This window comes from Prorops nasuta, unplaced genomic scaffold (genome assembly GCF_024137725.1).
Source record: "Prorops nasuta isolate Cenicafe-Biocafe unplaced genomic scaffold, Cenicafe_Pnas_1.2 PNAS00009, whole genome shotgun sequence".
Lineage (NCBI taxonomy): Eukaryota > Metazoa > Arthropoda > Insecta > Hymenoptera > Bethylidae > Prorops > Prorops nasuta.
Genome location: NW_027116806.1, coordinates 8,594,475 through 8,612,879, shown reverse-complemented (window position 1 = coordinate 8,612,879; position 18,405 = coordinate 8,594,475). Strand labels below are relative to the sequence as shown.

General features: G+C 45.1%; 1 protein-coding gene across 2 annotated transcripts in view; it reads right to left on the bottom strand.

The window, feature by feature from the left end:
* Positions 1-16,773, bottom strand: part of LOC136776323 (homeobox protein OTX2-B-like) — a 50,865-nt gene extending 34,092 nt beyond the window's left edge. For both annotated transcript variants that reach the window (XM_066731755.1, XM_066731756.1), the window contains exon 1: positions 16,228-16,773. The gene's annotated coding sequence lies outside the window, so the exon portion shown is untranslated. The remainder of the gene's footprint in view (positions 1-16,227) is intronic.
* Between the last annotated feature and the right edge of the window lie 1,632 nt (positions 16,774-18,405).

The window sequence follows — 18,405 nt, the reverse complement described above, 5'->3', positions numbered from 1 at the left end:
TTGCACCAAAGACGTCTCTGACAAAATGTATCTATATAGTCACGTGGGCACAATGTCAAGAGTTAATTTATGGCCCGAGTGACGACGGGACCTTCCAAAGAGTTCCAGGTTTCGATCGCTCGAATTCGGCAAACGTCCAAATCTGCGAGATGCAAATCGGCCCTCGTCAAACGTTTGGCGAGCAGCCGACGGCCGCTGAGGAGACGTAAGCCCCATTTTGTCTCTCACCTTTTTCGGCCCTCTTCAACTTATAATCCTACAAAAATTACGACCTTTTTATTTTTCCTCTCCGCAATATTTTTTCGCCCTCCATTATCAGGCATCGTTGCTAATTGCTCTCGCTGAGAATTTCACGATGAAACTTGCATCGGTAAAATTAAATTACAATCATCCCAGAGAGTATTAATAGTTTTCCTAATAGTTTCGGAGGAATTTTTAGGCTTACTAAAACTTTGATTTCATCGATCTTGGGTCTCCCAAAGCTTTTTTCGGAAAATGGGAGTATCGGACAAAACTTATACATATACTGCACAGGTACGTGAGAAAGTGCAGCAGTGACACGGCAATGACACAAGAATTGGTTCGTCGGACAATGGGACGGTTATTCCTAAAGAGTACAATATGTCCCGAGTGCACCTGTCCTCCTGCTACGATACACACTGAACAAGGACAGCTTTCAAACGTATATATATATATATATATATATATATACGTAATGGACACGACTTTCATCCAGCAAAATCTTAAAGATTCCATTTCTCTATTTTTCGTTATTCATCAATGAAACTGGCCGTAGTGGCCGCGTTCCTTCTCCATTCGTCATATATATATAGGTAAAATTATGCGGGCTACCCCTTCCCCCGAAACTATTCGCCAGACTTCATCTCACGCATCAACCTGTCCGAGGCGAACCTTCTGCTCCTCCACCACCTTCCGAGACTCTTTATATATATATATATATATATTATAAAGCCTTTTTTCTCAGCTGGTATGCAAAAAGAGTGTAACTCAGAACTCTTATCTTCTATCTGCATCCCTTCGGCTAAAATGTCATGACAACACTATTAAAGCAGCAAGCACGTTTCAGAATAATAATACAATTATTCCTTTGATGCCTCGCCGACTTTATCTCCTATACCGATTACCCGAATAACCGGCTGCTTGTACTCTTCTAAATATACTTTTAATATTTTTTTTTGTCTCTTATAAGAATTCGCAAAGTATCGTTCTCCAAAGATACAGTATATATATATAGATATAGGTGATCCCAGTGTTGTCGGACGAAAACGCGTGGAAACGATGATATATAGTAGGATGGATCGAAAAGTTCGAGGTGGTTTTCACGACTGTTGATTGGCAGAGCGTGTCATTGTAGGGTGACGTAGGAGATTTGCGGGCTTTTTGTCATGCCGGGATTGGCCTGAATGCACACTGCGATTAGCAAAGATTAGCACACCCGGTTGGAATTAGCCGAGCCCTCTTTTCCACGATACGTATCGCGCGTGCACCTAAAGGGTCACCGTTACGTTAGCTCCCCCCCCCCCCCCCCCTCTTCTATCCTCTATCCGCTACTCGGGCTGTGTGCGTTATACCGTGTTGCCGCTTGCGGCAGACTTCCCCATTCCGCTCTCTCTCTCTCTCTCTCTCTCTCTCCCTCTGCAACCACCCTATGCGGGGATTCCCTAGGGATTCCTCGGCTAACAGTTAATCACCGGCAAACGACTCGTTTATTGGCCTACGCCGTTTCATAGAATGCCAAGATTTTATCTTCGAAGAGCACGCTGTATTCTCTGTACGTATATGTATGTGTGTATATATAGTGTATAGAGGCTCTCTTTCAATCATAAACGCGATAATTTACCAGAAAATAGCAAACAGGAGCTTCTATTCTCATTCTATATACATATACTTTGTAAAGGGTGTCCCACGAATGATGTCAATGTTAATGCCATCAGATAGAGGACAAAAATCTAAGTAAAAAAGTTGTAAAAACTTTTTTGCTAGCATCCTTGGTTAAAAAGTTATTTGCAATTAAAGATTATCGATTACAGTAGCCTTTCTTAAAGAGGAAGATTGTTTTGGTTGCATTATGAGGCCAAAAATGCTAAGATTCTGTGAATGAGGATAATAACAAAAAAACAAGGCCAAACATCCACTTGAGCCTATTAAAAAACGAGCGACCGAGTTTGGAGTATGAGCGATGTAAAAACAATCAAAACATAAACACACCACTTCAATAGGCTCAAGTGGATGTTTGGCTTTGCATTTTTCTTAGTATTTTAAATTCACAGAATCTTAGCATTTTTGGCCTTATAATGCAACCAAAACAATCTTCCTCTTTAAGAAAGGCTACTGTAATCGATAATCTTTAATTCCAAATAACTTTTTAACTAAGGGTGCTAGCAAAAAAGTTTTTAGGACTTTTTTACTTGGATTTTTGTCCCCTATCCGATGTTATTGGCATGGCCATCCTTCGTGGGACACACATTACTTTTCAAGTTATTTTCTCGTCTCAGCAATCTCGTGCAAATCAAACGTAAAATTATATTTTTAATGGAAATTGATTGGCAAAAATTGAAAGTTATTTGTATATAGTGTAAAAATGAAAATTTGTTGAGAAAAAAATATTTTTGCTCGATTGTTCTATATAGGCTATATACATATACTATATGTTTAAATAGGATACTATAAAAGTATATAATAGGAATAATCGAGTGGTGGTTTTCTAGCCGATAGAAGGAAGAGATAAGAGCGAAAATTCTGTTGGCTGCGATTGCCTCGGGAACGTCACGTGTCTGCTCTGCCAATGATTGTGGATTAGCTGCCGGAGTCACGTGACCACTGGAAACTAAGCCATGCCATCAAATTAATTCCCAGTGCTGTACCAGGGGTCCCTTCCCTCACATATATATATATATATAGAAAGTATCTTATTCCTCTCACATTGTACGATCATTTAATTTGCTCGATAATATAACCGAAACCTTACACACATGTATAGACACATATATCCCTATAAAATAGTGGAATCCTTACGAATAAAAACCGAATCTCCACGGATCATAAAATCTTTCGATAAACCGATGAATCAACGCCTTAAAAAGTACTTTTTCCATAATTCTAACAAAAGTACACCAAAGTGCAAAGTAGAAACAAGTGCACGAAGGATTAACGCGTGATTGAAAAAAAATGACCACGCGTCCGGTTCTCACGAAGAAGTAGCAGAAGAAGAAGAAGAAGAAGCAGGAGAAGGAAGGGAAGGTCGGGAGTGGACAATGAACCTGAGGGCGTAGGATTTATAGTCCTGGAGCGCAATGAATGGAAGCCGACAAGAGAGATCCACCCTCTTCGCTGTATACCATAGAGGTCTCGCGGTGCCAGACTTTCGACCCCAAAAACCAGCCGAATTAATTTATATTTCCTGTTGGCCTCCCTTCGCCTCGAAACTTTTTCCACAGGTGGAAAATCAAAATAAAAATAAGGCAAACTCTCTCCGGGACCCGAGTAACAGCCTCTACGAATTTACTACAGCGTAGTTTTGACCCAGCATTTTTTTATTCATATATTTCACCGAGTTCTCAACTTGGAGGCTCGCGGTGAACTCGAGCCACGATTACGGAGAGTCTTCGCGCCCGGTGAATCAGGCGCGTTCTCCAAACTCCTCGATCCGCATGTATGCACAGTTGGAGGAGGAAAACAAGCCTGAAGAAAAATGGTCCATTTGCAAGAATACCATTCGGCGCACAGCTGTGGGACTATATAGAACACTGCGTGAACTTTTTCTACTTGGTTTTTTTAATAATTCCAATGGGACAAATTGCGTTGGTCGCAGCTCGCGCCGCGCACGGATTTACGATGGAATAATTGAGGAAGCGTTTTACGCGCTTCTCGGCCAAGCGATTCCTCGGCGAAACCGGTTTTCTCCACTTCTGCCAGTTCCACGGCAAGCACAGAAGCGACACGAGTTCCAACGCCACTGCGCTGTGCTTCTTAGATAACCAACCGTGCACACTCGAGGTTGTGCATATAATTAAACGACGAAAAGGACCCTCGCGAGACTCCTCGCACGCATTTTCCATTGAGATTCCGGATAATTATCCACATCCACGCTTTTCACAATAAACTCTTGCCCTTTTCTCGCCTGCACGCGTCGCGCTCGGCCATATTGCATTTACCCCTATCGATCTTGTTTAATACAGTTATTTATAGCGTAATACCGGATCGTAAAACGCTTTAATAAGACTAATTTCGCAGCACCTTTTGGGAAAGTGCGCGCGAGCGCAGGGAATTGCGGCGATAACTTTGCCCGCGCAATTTTGCGATATGGAGAATGTAAAAAAAAGGGGAAAGAGGAGAGAAAAAAGTAGGAGGGAATTTTTTTTCAGCGATCGTGAAGCGAGACACGCGAGTTTGAATGTGAACGTTCAGGGGTACATGGTCTTCTGGGTGTGGAAGAAGAAGAGGAGAATTTTTGAGATCCGTGAAAACCGCAAGTTATTTGCCGTTAGCTTCTGGCACAAGGTAAGCCAAAGGAGTAGTAATAACGAGGGATCCCAGTGTGCCCTCAGTGGGCGTTCTGTTTCGTTTTTCTTCCAATGGGCAAAGCCCCTCATTTTGCCTTTTAGGGGAGACACCGCCCCTCGAGCCGCAGGCTCCTCGTCTTTCCGGCCTTTCCTGCTTTACTTCCTTCCTTCCTTTCGTTCAAAGCGCCAATATATACATATAGCAATATACCTCGTAACCTCTCGATATATCCTTCCATCGACGCAACATAATACCAAAGGCGATCATCCGCGAGTAGATTGATCAAAATCAATATTTAATTGATGTAAAAATCAATAATAAAATTGCATCGTTTCTTCGTGCAATATTATTCATATGTATAGTATAGAGAGTGATTGACGTAACTCTTTAAGAGAGTTTAACGTGGCGCAAGGAAGAGTTTATATATATATATATATATATATATATATATATAGAATAAGAGTGTCCGACGTGGAAGATATCGAAGGATCGAGAGATGGTTATCTGCGGTACGCGTTATTCAGGCTTATCCTAGTTTTCCCGTGGAAGGGATAGGGGTCTCCCCAGAAAGTTTTCATTGCGGCGTGGGCCTTCCTCCGGTGAAAAGCGTCTTGAAAACGCTTGTCCAAGCGTTATGTGATGCAAAGTACAAAAAGCTACATTCATCGGAGCGAGTGGCGTTGTTGGCGTAAAACGGCCAAAAGGGGGTTGCTTGCGTGTTCCGCTAAATGGACAGGGAATAAGGTATATATAAAGGCGAGCGAGAGAGAGAGAGAGAGAGAGAGAGAAGCTAAGTAGGCTTGCACCACAGGCGTCGCTCGTCAAGGGTCGCAGGGCCTCTTCAGATTCGATCTTCTTTCGCTTTACATCGTTTTCCCACTAAAGTATCCGCAAGAACCCTACTAATCTCCCAATTCCTATACTTCCGACGTCAATTTGTACGAGCGTTAATCTGTGCCATCGTCCGTACAGTTCACCCTCACAATTTCCCTACAGATGCATCCAATATAATTCCAAACAACCTTCTTTGGAAAATCTCTGAGGAACCAAACCATCGTTGGAAAACCTCCAACCATATATATGTACCTCTTGTAATTAAAATTTCACTATACGGTGTATCGTGGTTGTTGCTTTGCTTGAAAAAGTGAAATAAAGAAAAATGTAAAGAATGAAAAAAGTCAGTGGTTATCAACATATCTCGTCCTGTTAACTTTGCTCCCTTTTTCTTTTCCGTTAATGCTTCGTTCTTGTATTTCCACCGCTGTAGCCTCCAGTCCATCTCTCTCTCTCTCTCCGCGTCTACGTCGCTCCTGTCGGGTTTCGGAGAGGATGCTTTTAGGAGGCATTAGCCAGGGTGCTCACGGTTCGTCGCCCGTAGTCGCTCTGCATTAAGGATCTCCACGCAGTATGCTCGACACGATTCCTCCACCTCCGTCACCCTTCCAACCCTCCCCCTCATACCACCCCCCGTTTCTTCCCAGGTTTAGAACGTTGCTATATATATATATGTATACAATACTCGCGCAGTGCCGCATCGACAAATGAACGGGGACAGATTTCAAACGGTTAATATGATTCAACTTTACGCGCGCGCATCTTCCTTTTCTCCTTGGAGTGCGCATCGGAAGGACGCTTCGCGTCATCCCCCAATCCACCCTCGATTCTTTCCGCAGGACCCCCCTAAACTTCTCTCCCATTTCTATCCAGCCGATACATTTTTTCTCAATCTTGTAGAATCATTGCAACGCCATTTTTTTATCCAACGCTCTTTCATTCCCGCGCTCTCTTCTCTCGACAATTATACGCTTAATCGCATCCGCCACCCTAAACTCTGCATCGAAATCTCTCGCTTCGTTTGAGCAATCTTTGTAAATTTCATAGACGATTGGAAATTTTCGTATATTCACTTTTCCTCTTATCGATATACATTTTACGAAACTTGTAAAATCGTGGAAGTGTGATTTTTGTTTTATCGAGCACGTTTCTTCTCTCTCACTCTCCCTCATCTTGATAGTAAAGCACTCGATCGCTTCTACCACCCCATAAACACACGTTTCGTTCTCTCTTGGTCGTTGATTCCGTTTCATGGGAGAGGGAGAGCTCTAGGTGGATTCTCTAGATAAAGAGATTATAGGGAAGGAGCGTTGAGGGGTCAAGGTCATCATTTAGAAGCGTAGAAACGCGCCGGTGACACAATCCCTAATTAAGGGTCGAGAGAGCCGGTGGCCCGGATAGGAATCCACGCTCGTAAATTATTGGTCAAACGCGTGCAAAAAATGAGAGAGAGAGAGAGAGGTGATCTCGAAGGAAATGTACAGTCAGCTCAAAAAATAAACTCCGCTATTATATATTATACTACACACGTATTTATTTATTTAGAAACTGACCATGAGATGCACGAAGGGATGAAGCACGTAGGCAAAAGCGTAGTTGAAAAATTTATGCGCACCATTAGATATAATGTACCAAGCGCGTCGTATTTACCGAACTAATTTATCGACTATTTATTCACGAAAATCTCACCGATCTTCCTCCTAATTCGGCACGCATGATTTACGCGCGTAAATTATTAAAAGATTTTGCGCAATTCGCAGAAATTTTTCCACTGTTCCATTAGCCGCGCGAGTTACATAAGCGAGAACGATCGAAGCTTCATTTGTGAAATTTATAAGACAATATTTCAGCCGTATACTACTCTCTGTATTTATTTAGCGAGCGAAGCGCGAGAGATTCCTCGAGAATTTATCGCTAGAAAAGATACTTCACTCGAATTAAAGCTTTGGAAATCTAATCACTCCTCGATTATTACGATCTTCGTTATTGAATCGCGATACTTTAATCGTATAATATAACTGGAAGAATCTTTTCCAACCTCGGCAGCTGTTTCGAGTATCGAGACTCTATATTTATTATAAAGATAGTATATTTGGCAAGAGAAAATTGTAATAATTCATTGTTTGGCAGTGTGGAAATTAATGGAACAATTGGTGAAAAATGTTTATTCGATTGAGGAGTGGTCCAAGGACAGATTTAGCGAAAGGTTATAAAGCATATATATATATATATATATATATATGGAGTGAAGATGCGAGACTCCTCGAGAATTTATCGCTAGAAAAGAATCGAATGAAAGCTTTGGAAATCTAATCACTCGTCGATTTTCTCCAACCTCGAATAATTGCTTCGAGTATCAATTCGATTTATTATAAAGATGGCACAAGAGAAAATTACAATAGTTTATTGTTTCGCAGCGTGAAAAGAATGGAATAATTGATGAAAAATGTTTCTTGATTGAAAAGAATGGGCAAAATTGGCAAAAAGTTACAAAACTGATCGAGCCGTATATATAGGGGGCGGAGACGCATTATGGTGTTGTCTGTACTCGACTATGGCGTATCTATATATAGATGTGGGACAAACGCGCGCGCTCGCGCACACCTATAAACGATCCTGAGAGCGTGGAACGTATCGCACGAAGGAATGGAATATGGGAAGATGACACATGGGCCAGTCGCCGTTTCTGTGCGTCCAGTCGAGCCGACCGCGCCACGGAATCAAAGGCAGTGAGAGTGAGAGAGAGAGAGAGAAAGAGAGAGAGAGAACGAAGCAAAGAGCTCGACCGTGTGATGAGGACGAAAGGAAGAAACGCACGGAAGGCTGCAGCAGCTTGAGTCGAAAAGAAACAAGAAGCTCGGAAAAAATCCCTATAAATCTTTTAATAAGAAAGGACAAAATGAAGCTGCTGAGATAATAAGAAATTAGGGGCAGTACCTGTTGGAGTTTTAGATTCGAAAAGGTTCGAATATTCTCGATAAGATAAAGTGAGAGAGAGAGAGAGAGAGAGAGAGAGAGAGAGAGTTGAGACTCTGTGGTGGAAGCCGCCGCGCCGGTTCAAGAGCACAGTAGCGGCGAACAGCCATAAATATAAAATATGTCCCTTCCTTTCACCCTTTTGCACTAACACGATCGCAAGCAGCGTAATATATCGATAGCCGTATACTATACGCATCCACCGATCCCCCTACTCCCCCTCCCCTCCCTTTAGATATTTCTCACCATTCTCCCTTCTCTCTCTCTCTCTCTCTCTCTCTCTTCTCATTTTCCGTGTATACGCGCGGCTATCCACCTCAACACCTTTGTGTACGACATTCCTTCCTCGCGCCCTCGTCCTGCTTCCTCCCCCCGTCACCGAAACACGTGTACTCCCCCCTCCCCCCTCCACCGAAACCTCCCAGATCGCCGCGATCCTCCGCTTATAGGAGCGCGTACGCCGGATTCCAAATCCACAATTTGTAAATTCACACGTTGCTGCGATCTTGGATTCTGGGATGAGGGGGGAGGGGGAGGGGGGAGACCAACGGTAGCCTCTTTACGAGCCGTAAAAACTCGTTCGTCGTCCTGTGCCATCGATATAGCCACCACGAGGACAAAACAGGCGGGAAACTCGATTATCGAGCCACGCTTCTTGATTTACAACTCTTACATCACGCTTAATGCGCCCTCCTATTATTTATCTTATTACGCTGCTCGATTCCTATCGCGCCTCCTCGCACACGCATACACACGCACGGCCAGGCCAATTCCTTTCCATAAATCAGATATAAACTCATTGGAAAAAAGCATTCCACTCGAGACGCTGCGAGCGTTCCTCCAAAGGGATAAACATACAAAGTTCCGCGAAGCTCGAGCTCCTCGATTACTGCCTTTCCGAGAAGCACCGAGGAAAACAAACAAAACAAACGAAAACTCTCCGGCGCGTCCCAACGATTATAAATAAACACGTGTTGAAGCATTGTAATTTCAATCAGTGAACAGAAATTTATGTGCCTGATTTATTATTCTCCCGACGAAATATTTTAGCATATCATTACTAGATATTTATACTACTGTCCTATGCTATCCTCGTGTATAGCTTTCAGAGCAAAAGCAATCCTCCGATTGGCGAAGCGTAACTGCGCGGCTAAGCCAATGCTAAACGTCCTCATTACGGAATAGTTTGTCCATAACCTATAAGGATTAATCTAGCGAGAAGTACGACTTTCGATTATCAGCACAATTTTCCTATCCCTCTATTCGTTCGTTCACTGAAATGGTAATTCTCTCGTGGTTATCGATCTAGGAGGGGGGGGGGGGTTAAGAAGAAGATCGGTACAAACGTGGAAGATTGGGAGGTGGGTGGACGAGGAAAAATAGAGAAGATGCCGAAAAGAGACGAATAGAAGGCGAGAGTATCCGAAGGACGACGAGCATAAACGGCAGTAACGACGACAACGACGACGACGATGACGACGACGAAACCCGTTCTCGTTATTATATTCACGTGGAACTGCGGCTGGTCACCCCCCCCCCTTCACGCCACCCTCGCCCAGCTTGAAAATAACTCCCCCCCAATCCCATAGCTTCCGTGGCCTCCCAAGTCCTGAGGCGCGAGAGGGGCACGGTGCGAGCGTTATAGATATAGCCGTATAAAAATCTCTATAAAAAGTTGAAAAGTGCCGCCCCGGCAGAGTCGAGGGGCGACAATGGATGAAATATGCCGCTTCTCTTCCTTCGACCCGTTGGAGGTGCCTGCTGCTGCTACTCCCGCTGCTGCTGGCTTCGCCCCAACACGGTGGACACATTCTTACACCTGCGACGGCTCAACTCGCAAACCAACAACCGAATCCCAAGCGAGCCAACCGCTCTTCACGATCAACCTCCACGCTACATTCTTAAAGACGGCACAGCGCGACGCTGCTTTATAACGCATCGCCACCGGGAGCAACCACGCGGCGACCTCAAATCCTCCTCCTCCTCCTCCTCCTCCTCCAACTCCTTCCTTCTCCATCTCACTTTTTTCTCCTTTTCACCTCTCCCTCGCTTTCTCGATTAGCTATGCGTCAGCCCGTACGACGATTCTCCACCTTTCCCTTATTAATCTACTTGATTCCCGTCTATTCATTTCAAGACTGTCCGCCCCAATATCGATCCGTGCATACCATTTCTACTTCGCTTCACGGAACCTGTGAAACTCTATTATATATATATATATATGCTTCTCTCTCTCTCTCTCTCTCTCTTTCTCTGACACCTTCGTTATATTCCGAATCTTTCTCGCTATTTAAAAAGAATCCATGCAACACTCTTGTGATTTTGCGAAAGCGATAGACAGTCGGCTGCAGAGATTATGCGCGCGCTTCGAAATGCCACGACTTTATAGTCACCTCGACAGCTTGATTTAAAGTGGCAATAAAATCTACTTCATTTCCTACCATTGTACACCCGACCTGTACGAATTATCGCACGCTTCAAACCTACAGGTTTTATCAAATGATATTGTTAAAAGTTTATGTTGATCCGAATGGGATGATTGCACGGTGCAAAGTACAGTGTTTTTGCAGAGCTTGCGATAATATCCGGAGAGAGCATATATGTATGGCGTAATACAAGCGAGTAGAGCACAAGTGTTTGTGTAATTAAATACAGTCGATAATCCAAATTCTGCAACGATCAAGCGCAGATGTCGCGTGTTACGAATATAAAAATGTGCGCTGCGTTTGTGGAGCAAGATTCTACGAGAGGCGTAAATTATTTCTTCGCGTGGTTAATATTCTTTTTTACAGCCACTCGAAATTAAGCTCGCGTCGAGCAACGAGATAAATTCTTTTCGCATTTTTAACGCCAGGGTCAATTGTGAAAATCACAGAAGCGTCTTATCCATATGTGCCACGCGGCGAGGAAAAGGAATCATTGCGTTTATAGCGAAAAAGAATGACTGTTTGATTACGCGTCAAGGTTAATTCGGGCCGTGCACGAGTCCCGAAGAGGACGAAACTCGGTCGGCCGAGAACCGCTCGGTGGCAAATCAACAAACGCTCCAGTCGTAAAAATCCTTTCACCGGCCTAATATACCTGGACTCTAACGCCTCTTGGTCTCTTCGGGGTGCGAAGAAGCGTGAATTTTTGCTGCTTCTGCCGTCACGACCATCTTTCAGCTTTAGCATCCAACTCTGCACCGTGCGTACGTTTTATACGCGAAATTTCATCCACCGTCGCTAAATATTTCACCAGCTTTCCACGAAACACTGCAACCTAGCAATCTTCGTTCCCCCCACCCCCTTCCCCCCCTCTCCACCACAAATTCTGTTCCAATGAATTCTGTTATTCACTCATAGTATACTATATAGCACATCTGTGCAGCGCTTGTGGTTTTGTCGCATTTCGATCGAAAGTTTGTGGTTGTACGCGCGTCAATGTTTATTTTGCGGCGAGTGGTCGCGGAGCGATGCAAACTTTGCGTATGGCGAAGCTTATCGTGAAATATTATTATTGTAACGTTACGAATCATCGGCACTGGTTCTCCAGTACCGTGGAAGCTCGAAGAAAAAAAGCTCCTTTCGAAGTCTTAGATTTTCTCCAGTCGCTGCACTTGTTTCATCTTATTCGCGGTCTCGATGAGAAAACCAGATGAACGTTGAGTGGACTTTGTAGAGGAGAATGAAAAAAAGTGTGAAAATTAAGTTTTTTAGCCGAGTAAGATACAAAAATTCAAGTTTATTAATCGTACCGGTTCAGAGTGACTGACTTTCGAGTAGAGTGACCTTTGTACCAAAATTGTTTCGAAAAATGTATATACGGAACGAGTATGGCGCGCGCGAATCAAGTTCGTCGGGGACGTTCGCAGGTTGGAATCTTTCTGGTCGGGACGTCGTGTCCAGGTGTTGAGGGATCAGACCTCTCCCGGTGCCTTTCGCGGGATAGTCTGGTCAGGAGAGAGGACCCCTACAGCGGTGGTTTTGCCGGAGCACTAATTGGTGCGAAGGCCGGCTCCCGGATCAGTGAGAGAGATGGAGAGAGAGAGAGTAAGCGATGGAGGGGGGAGGGGGTGAAGAGAGGACAGGCAGGCCAGGATGGGCAGAGTCCTAAATTGTTCGGAATGGTCCCTGGAGATCCCAGGGTTTAAAACTGTTTTTAAGAATGACAATGAAACTGATTATTAGGCCAGCTAGGGGGTCTGTGTTGTGGCTGCATCTTCGGCTTTCTCAACCACAAGGACAACCGTTGTCATCCCTCTCGTTATCAACTCTCACGACCAATAGTACATATACCACTAACTACAGTATTTTCCCAAAGCTTTCCTTTTCTCCGGACACAAGTTCGGCACAGGTGCCTCACGGCCCGGACCAAAGAGATCTACTTAACCGGACTGTTATTTCTCTCTTAGCCCATTCACTCGTTTAGCGCCGAACGATCAGATTTTCTCGAGAACGGATCTCGCTGCTCTAACCACAAATCCCGTAGATTCGCACTCTGGGATCCGCATTATGCGATTATCTCTTAAAACAAACTCGAACGATCGTCGTTTTACAAACGACCTGCTTGCCTGTTTCCTCTCCTCGTGTTTACCGTAAACGAGCTTTGCAGTGTCAAGGTCAGCAATTCTACCAGAAAATTCGACAGACGTTTCTCTGCTTCTTCGGCTTTAAAGAGGCTTCGAGAGACGCGTACCTATCACCGGACTCGTCAATTTTATTATATTTTATACACACTATAGCTTCTATAGATGGGAGGGAGAAAAGGAAAAAGGCGGAGAGAGAGAGAGAGAGAGAGAGAGAGAGAGAGGGAAAAAAAGTATACGCGCGATCCAGGCTCACTGGCTGTGATGGATTTGTCGTCGCGCGAAGCGAGCGAGGGAGCCGTCGATGTCCAAGACTAATTTACGAGCGATTTACGGTAGGAGGCAGCACTGAAATGGCACTTGGCGCCCCCTGTCAGACTCCTTCAAAGCTCGAGCTTAAATTACATAAGATTTATGCCTGTCAGCCTCTCTCCCTTACGAGAATCCAATGACGTTAACCCTTAAGCCCCATTTACACTTGACACTCATCGCGTGACATTTCTCCCACTCTACTCCCGTCCTCTTTTATCTCCCCCCTGCCAATTTCAAACAAAAATCTCTCTCGATATTCTCCCGCTCATTCGCACGAGAGGCCATGCAGCTTTCGCGAGAGGACTCCAACCTGCACAAAGCTTCCACACGACTCTCCAACCGTGTCAGCCATGATGGATTTCCCGGAGAGTCTTTCGCGATGACCTCCCAGATTTTAACTCACCGGTGCTAGTCATCTTTAGCTGGAAGACGAGGTCGGCAATTCTACCGGGAATGATCGGCGATGATCTTGGCAATTTCTGCATCGCGCACTCTTCGCTCCATTCGGTTTTCGAGAAAAAACAAGGTAGAGGGATAAAAGTGAGTAAGATTAGCTCTTCGGTAAGTGATAAGTGGGAGCTACCGTGGAAGATTTTCGGTTAGCGATATAAAGGATTCGGTTGGCGAGGCTCGAGTGGGAGATTCGCCGGTTTAAGATTTGCAGGTATAGGTATGCTATATATATAATATAATATAAGAGAGCGAGTCGGGGCCGGAGGAAGGAGAAGGAAGGCAAAGAGCGAGCGAGCCAGCGAAGCAGCCGCCAGCGGCGCGTTACCGTTTCTGATCGTGAGTGACGTCTTCATGTCTGGCTCTGCGGGGCATTCCTCGCTCTTATTGTCCGCTCGTCCTGCGGTTCGCGACCCATGCATATCGCAGCCCCCTGCCGTCCTCTCGCTTCGAGAAAACCCAAGCTTCCAACTCTCTCCCTCTCTCTTATATATATATATATATATAGTATAATACACAAGCATCTCTCTGCCTTCCCGTCAGACGCACCACCACCACTCCCAATGAGTTGCTTCTTCTTTCATTATGCGCAATTTGACAAACTCCTTTTCATATACGTTTATAAACCTCCTTTTTTAATCCATCTTTTCCACCACTCCCACGCTACAAGATTTCACGCAAATCGTGGAGCTCCGAGGAAAAGAAAATCGTGCGTTTTGCAAAAAAAAAAAAAAAAATGTAGTTAATTGTGCGAAGAACCGTGACGGTAATGGCCGTCGGATAGATTTAAGTGGAGGTCCTTACGCGTAATTAGACGGAATGACTGAAATATTCGATAAGGTAATCGCGATTTGGAATTGCCGACGCAAGTTTATAATTGAAATGATAGATTAGGAAAGCGCGCGGGGGCCGTCGCGGCCATAGATTGTCGTCGTTGATGCTTTCTCTCCGGGGTCGGCACGTGTACAAGTGCGCGGCGCTGTACAAGATTGAAATGACTTATCCGCCGGCGCGCTGGCCTGTCAGAGCGCTCTCCCGCTCTCCAAAGTCTAGTTATCTCCCCGAGAAATTCTGAAGGAGATTGATGTATCGTCTAACGCGCGCCGTTAACGTTAACGCCGCCGACGGCAACGACAATGCCGAGACAACATCGTGCAAGCGCCAAAGTACGCGCACACGCACTTTTCCTCACGATTAACCAACGTGACGCTGCGATTCTTCACAAAGAAGCGAAGCACGCCCCTCCCGAAGCAAGCCAGAGTCGCCAGGAAATATTCTCAATAGAGCCGATCAAAAGCTATACGCGTACGAGCGCTAATTAATTGTGTAATTCGAAATCCAATGCTCGGAGGAAAAGGAGACTGATCGTCAATAACGCGTTCCACGAAGTTTCGATCATTCAAAACACGCTATATCTCTGTCTCTCTCCGTCTCACACGCTCTTTCAAATTTTCCTTCGCTTCTGATTCCGAGTATCTTATTGGCGCAGATGTAAACAGAATAGGGTAGAGTTTCGAGTATTTTGAGAATTAAATCGTTTCAGCGTGCGACAGGTGGCAAACGGAACGAGTGTGCACGATTGTTTTTCAAATCAATTATCCGAGCACCGAATTCGCGCGTCAATGGAGCATTCACGCTTGCGGCAAGCTTTAATATAATTGGATTACGTTAGGCGGGGAATAGATATCGAATAATGTAACACGAGTAGCTGAAATAATAACAACGCTTATTAAGAATCAATATATCAGAGGAGAGCGAAAGAAGAGAATTTTAGTTTCATTAAGCGGGAGGAACGCCTGCCCTTTGTCGGCACTATGATTATAGGGCGTGCCGAGTCAATCGGTGCCGTTTAGTAAAATCCTATGGCCGGCTGTTCGCATTTACTGGCACGTTCGTCGCTTATATTTCTGTCAAAAAATTTCTTCAATATGCTACAGAAATTCGTTGAAAAAAAAAACCTTCCCTCTCTCCCCAGACGAAAGAGAAATGTACGAGGTGTTGTAAAAATTGGGTTCGAGCTGGACTAATCATGCGGAGGTAATATCGAAAATTACCATCATACCCGCGTAGAAAATTCTGATTTGCCGCTAGGTGTACTATATATACGGAGCTCCAAAGCAGATACCGTCCTCGAAGCGATACAACTGTTGCCTATACGTTACGACACAATATTATCGTGCAAATTACAGTGTAAACATAAACTCTTGATAATTGTATTGAACGATTCGAACGTATCTCTTTGGAACGTGTTGCTGCAAGTTCGACGGAAGGAAGTAGCGGCGGAACTACCGAAAGAGTGGAGAAAAACCGTACTTGCAAAGTAATGATTTAGTCTTGCGAGAGTATTGGAACAATGAGGGGAAACAATGGGAAACGAGTGGAGGAGGTACCGAGGCTTGATCCGTGATCCACGGGGGGTAAACCTCTCTGTGGACCATTGACAAGAAAATCTTCGAGACCGCCGACCTATCCTCATGATCGTGTTTACACCGGTAGCACTGTTGTACAAGCTTTTGTACAAGCTGATCGAACAAGCCCGAGGAAACTTATTCACCTTAACTTACCTTCTGAAATCTTGGCTGACCACCCAGCTGACGCTTCTCGTCCTCTCTTCCCCTGACCAGCGTTATACCTCCAAAAATATCCCTTCGCTCCTGTTCCTTCCTCCCCTTGTCACGTCCATCAAAGATACGTCCTCACTCGTCCAAATCTCCCTAATCTCTCTCTCCCTAAACTAATCGAGTGTTTTTTCTCACGTCTCTCGCGTTATTCGTCTGGTTCTCACAAGCTTTCATTCCGGAGCTTTTCTCTCTATACGCGATGATATAGAAACGTGGCGCGCGCGCGCGCGCCCGGGTCACGACGACGATCCCTATAGAGAAGGGACACCCGTTTTCACCGAAGGTTTTCCGTACGAGCCAACGACGATTCTGTACGTACTGGGCGCGAAGCTTTTACCGTTGCAAAGATCGAGAAACGAACGATCGCGATATTGACGCGGCCCCAGAGCAGGCCGGATATCTCGATACTCTCGCACGGGCCAGTGGACTTGTCTCTCTCGCGATCCACGACGCGACGTAGGAACGGCGGGACCGGGACGGACGGACAGGGACGGCCAAGCGGCGACCTACAAACTCCCTAATACCAACTGAGCCCGTCGTGTGGCGCTGTTCCCGTTCTTCTTCTCCTTCGCGATATCACCCATGCTTTCCCCTCCTCGCTTCTTCTCCTCCCCCCCCTCCCCCCTTAACATGGACTCTTTTCAAAAACGCCTCTCCCACCCCCTGTCGATTCAGCCCCTCCATCCAGCTTCGTCCACTAATCCTCTCCATGAAACACAACGCGCAACCTCCCAAAGTCCCCCTCGATACGCGCGCGCGCAGCAAGCGAGATTCCTGTCGAAGGAAGCTGGAGAGGGGAGGGAGAGAGAGAGAGAGAGTGAGTGAGTGAAAGATAGCTGGAAGGCGAGATCGAACGACCAAAATCACCAACAGGCGAGCGAGACAAGGACGAAGGAAGTCACGCAGCCTCCGCGCTGGACCAAAATGGCTGGCTGCGAGCCATTCGATTGGTACAGTGTGGTTGCCGATGGGCGTGGTCTGATGGGAGTGTTCACATACGAGGGGACGATAAAACAAGAATCTCCCTGTAGGGAGTTAATGGTGTGGGACCGCACAGAATGGTGAAGGAGTGGTGGAAAAAAGAGGGTGCACGTTAAGTATACTTGCCGTGGTAGGGTGAATTTCCAGCGGTGAGGGTAAAGAGTTTTTTATGGATCTAACTGCTCTCTCTCTCTCTCTCTCTCTCTCTCTCTCTCTCTCTCTCTCTCTCTCTTAAATTCTCTGTTTCTTTCCTCTCACATACCTTTTATGCACTGCACATACACTTTCTCTCCGTCCCTCGTTCTTTTTACTCGATTGCTCTTTCTGTATGTGCTGGAGGCTGCATTGTACATAATAATGTGTGCGCGCGCGCGCGCGAAGAATACGAGTGCGAGCGTGCGCTAAACGCTAAAAGATGAAATGCTGTATGCACGCGGACCGATTCGAGTGTAAGGTAAGGCGTCCGTGTGCTCCAAAGCGTAATGGAGCCCGCGTGTATGCAACTGATCGTCATTAAAGGAGATGCTAATTGGAAGTAAAACGAGATCGTTACTTGTTACTTCTTACAAACCTTATTATCTCAAAGCTCTTATCATAATTGGCTCCCCCTCCCTCCCTGGGCATATGTACACTCTATTTCTCTCTCTCTTCCTAAATCTCGTATGCATATCAGATTCAACGATGAATGGAAAATTAGGTGAATAATTAGTGCTGATTAGTTGCTTTCAATTATTTATCGATTAATATGATATAATTATATACATGATATTTTTAAATCATTATTGGATGAAACGAGAGTTTCGCATGGATCAATCTATAATTTCTTGAGAAATCGAGAAATCTCTAATTGGACGAAAAGGGAAATGGCAAGAGTTTGATATCGTGGAAAACGAGTACTATATACAGACGGGTCATAAGAAGGGAAGAAGAGAGTGAGAGAATTTCTGGCGTACGTTAAATCCTTTGTACGATTTGCTTCAGTCCGTCTTTGAAGAACGGACGTGTTTGTATACATTAGCATATCCAGCGCAGAGTGCTGTCTCATCATCCTGAGGAGAGGGGATGACACAAGCAGAGTTTGTGTACGATCAGGTCTCTCTCTCTCTCTCTCTCTCTCTCTCTCTCTCTCTCGAGTTTACC